Genomic DNA, 4,317 nt, shown 5'->3' with positions numbered 1-4,317 from the left:
AAAATCAGTTATTTGCTATCCATATCAACTGCATTTCAGATTTGAATTTCACTCAATCTTTGCTATCCATTCACCCTTGAGGCAGGTTGGATGTATCATAGGGTGGATGTATCAGAGGAATTCAGATCTGAACTAAGCAGATCTGTAACAATAGAATTCAGATCTAAACTCAAGTATGAGTTTGGATCTGAATTCTCAATTGCCTTACCTTCAGTTATTACTATCAAATTGCCTTTGAGGAGTAGCAGAAGTGTCCTAGGGGAAATTGGGGTGGTTATGACACCCAATTCACTGCAAATTTGCATCAGTTCAGATCTGTTTTAAGAGGAATTCAAATCTGAACTGTTGCAGGTCTGCTGTAGTAGAATTCAGATCTGAACTCAGATCTGAGTGCTGATCTGAATTCTCAATTGCCCCTCTTATTGTTCATATGATCTATTTTTTTTTCTCCTTTTCACTTTATATTTTTTTTTCTTTTTGTAATGAAAAAAAAATAAAAGGCTGAAACACAAACTAACTAAGTCTTTTCGGCAGAGTGCTGCAGTTCTGAGTTCTGCTGATCTGAGTGCCGAATGCAACTCAGATCTGCAAAACTTATGTTGTTATGAATTTTTCTTCTTTTTTTTTTCTTTTTGAATGTAACAAAACCAAGATTGAAAGGAAATGAAATCTATCTTTATTAAAATGAAACTGAAACAAGGAAATGAAGTAATCTACTAAAGAAAGAAGAAACATAATTAAATCAATACAACTGTTGCATTCAAGGCTAAAATGTAAAATGAAGCAATTAAAACCTTCTATGAATGCAATGATGACTGAGACCAGATTAAGAATGCCCAATGTTTCCTAATATTGCTTCCCTAAATCCCCGGCAACGGCACCTAAAACTTGATGTGTGGCTCATTGTGACACTAGCAAGTGCACTAGCCGTTCAAGTAATAAAGTAGTGAGTGAAGTACCGTTCCCACGAGGATATAGGAAACAAGTATCAATACTAAATTGAGTACTTCTTATTTGATTAACAAATAAATCAAAACTTTAATGAAAGCTAAAAATCCTAAATTAAAATCTATCTAAATCATTGGTCCAATTGCCTTCAAATCAAGTTAGAAGATTAAGCAATAAATTTCAATCTCAGAATTCAGCAATCTATCAATTTGGATCATTAGAATAAATCATAATTGAGCCTTGGTTTGGTGAAACCCCAAAGTCATGAACAGCCTCTCCCAAGCACATGTTCATCCTATGCATGAGTGACAATTCTTCTATCTCTAACAAGAATCTAATCCCCATGCATGCATTTCTTCAAACACTTTTAAGGCATCAATTCAAAACTGAATTGATCACCAACTAAATTGTGCAAGTTATCTCTAATCTTGCATCCAATTCAGTTCTTGAATAGTAGATCTGAATTCCTAGAGTCTCTCTCAAGCACTCTAGGAATTCCAAGCTTTAGATCCATTCGGCCAATCTGAAAATTGCAGATCTGAGTTCTCTTTCAAGAAATTCAGATCTTGCAATCTCAGATATGAGAATTCAGATTTGAGTTTTGAAGGTTAGTTGGCCGAATTAATCTACAAAAACACCCTTATTCAAGAAACTCCAAATACAATTCATGACCATTCGAATGAATAAAAAAGAATTAGATTGCTGAACTAAAATTTTACAAGCTGAAATACATCAACGAAGAATGGAAGAAGGAGAAAGAAGAAAGAAAATATAACAAAGAAACAAAATTCAAATTAAAGGAGAATGAAACTACAATTGAGTTATTACAAATGATCTTTGAATCACAAACCCCCAATTTCAAACACACCTATCTTCTAGCTTGCTTGTCTTGAACTTCCTTCAACCCTTCTTCTTCTTCTTCCTTGCACCTAACCTTCTTCTCTTCTCTTCTCTCAAGGTGGCCAAACCTCTAAGAGTGGGAGAGCCTTCCTCTCAAGCAATTGAATACCTCTCCCCCCTCCTAGAGGCCTGCTTATATAGTTTTTCAAGGGGGCTCTTGCCCCTTCTTGAAGCCTCTAGAATGGGGTGTATTACACCCCTTTCTTGAGCTTTCTAGAGCTCTCTTGAAAGCTTCCTAAGGGCTGCTATTTGGGCTGCACTTAGGCTCTCTCTTAGCACATGATAGCTATACATTGAACTGCTCTTTTGGGCTGAGAATGGGCCTTCCTTGCTGGGCCGAATTCTACTCTTAGCTAGGCTTTCTTTTCTTGGGTTTTCTCAAGGAATCCACTTGCTCTTCTTGGGCCGAAGTGCTCTCTCTTGCTTCCACAACCGGGCTGGGCTGGATTTGGTCTTTTTGAACCTTCTTTTCTTGCCTTTTTCCTTCATTTTCTTGGATTAATTACCCCTAAAACTTATTCTTAGCATTAAGCTAAATTAAGGCAAAAATTAATAAAACCGGCATAAAAATCCATGCTAAAGTCCTCAAAAATTATAGATTATATGTTCATCACTGCCACCACTAGGAACTTTCTCCCACCTGTTGCTAGCGGAAATGGCCCCAGGAGGTCGATGCCCCATTGTGCAAAGGGCCATGGGCTGGCGAGGTATTTGAGGTCGGAAGCGGGCTAATGGTGGATGTTGGCGTGCTTCTAACACCTATCGCATTTTCTGATGAGCTCAACGGCTTCTGCCTTCATCGTTGGCCAGTAGTATCCTTCTCGAAGTGCTTTTTGGGCGAGGGCTCTGCCCCCCAGGTGTCCACCGCACAGACCTTCATGAGTGTCACAGAGTACGAGCTCAGCTTCGGCAGGTCGCAGGCAGCGCAAGTAGGGGAGCGTGTAGGACCGTCGATACAACCGTTCGTCTATTATGACGTATTTGGCTGCCTTGCACTGCACCCTCTTGGCTGCATTGCGGTTCACAGGGAGGGTTCCATCTAGCAAGAAGCTCGTAAGTGGGTCAATCCATCTCGGCTCTGCTTCAAGGACGGGAGCGACCGCCTCTGCCCCACCGAGAATGCTAGGCCGAGGTAAGTCCTCTATGTACACGGTTCTCATGTTGTTGTGACTCGTGCTGGCTAACTGGGATAGAGCGTTGGCCTCAGTGTTCTCTGACATCAGAATTTTCCTGATGAAGTGTGATTGGAAGTTGAGCAGGGCCTCTTTTACTTTCGCTAAGTATGCGATCATGGAGAGCTCGCATGCTTCGTACTCGCCCGTAACCTGGTTGACCATGAGCTGGGAATCGCTGCAGATGACTATGTGCTTTGCTCTTACCTTTTGCGCTAGGTTCAGCCCGACTATCAGTGCTTTGTACTCTGCCTCGTTGTTGGATGCCGCAAACTCAAAGCGTAGTGCGTATTCCAATTTTGTGCCACCCGAGCTGCATAAGACTATTCTAGCTCCGCTGCCCTACTGGTTCGAGAAACCATCTACGTGAAGGATCCAGGGCTCCTCATCCTAGTTCGCGCTTGGCCTGACCAGGAGAGATGCCACATTGGCTGCTACTTCATGGGGTTTAGATACTATTGGCTTGGGAACTCCGGGTTCATCTGAACTGGGGATCTCGGGCTCAACCTGCTCAAGGGCTTTGAGGCTGAATGTGCACTCGGCGATAAAAATTATTAATGTTTATTCATATATATATATATATATATACATATATATATAATTAACTTCCCCGTACGAGGTCATTCACTAGTGATTAACTATTTCTAACAACCATAAAGCTTTTCTAATGTTTAGCTAAGTGGCACCACTTTCCCCCACTTCCTCCTAAATTGTCTCTAACTCCTATTTATCTCTTCAATTATCTCTAATTTAGTAGATAGATTCTCTCATAAGCTATCTCTAATTCCTATTTATCCTCTCCCCCACTTTTTATCTATATCTATCTAAAGAAAGTTTCAACTAAAAATAGCTAAATAATATAACAAAATATTTAATATTATGTAATAACATTAAAATAAATAAAATTCAAATAATGAATATTTTTAAATATTTTACATATTATTTAAATATTTAAATATATGAATTACAAAAGATATAAATGACAAAATTTTAAGTAGTTAAAAATAACGAAATTATGTAATAAATTTAAAAAAATCTTAAAAGTAAAAATAATTATAATAGAATTCATAATATTGATATTAACAATAATTTAACATTTTACAAAATTAATAACGAATTATGTAATAATAGTACAATTATAATTTTATGGATTATTAAATTCAATAAATAATTAATATTTTAATAAATTAAATAACAATATTGTTTTTTCAAATGATTTAAAATTAAAAATTAACTTTAAATTTCATAAATTACAATGATATTGTGAAAAAATAAATTACAAAAATTAAATCTATGA

This window comes from Nelumbo lutea, chromosome 8 (assembly GCF_056320005.1).
Source record: "Nelumbo lutea isolate HS-2025 chromosome 8, American lotus-T2T, whole genome shotgun sequence".
NCBI classification, from domain to species: Eukaryota; Viridiplantae; Streptophyta; class Magnoliopsida; order Proteales; family Nelumbonaceae; genus Nelumbo; species Nelumbo lutea.
The sequence above is the reverse complement of the archived record's forward strand: the minus strand, read 5'-3'. Positions refer to the sequence as shown.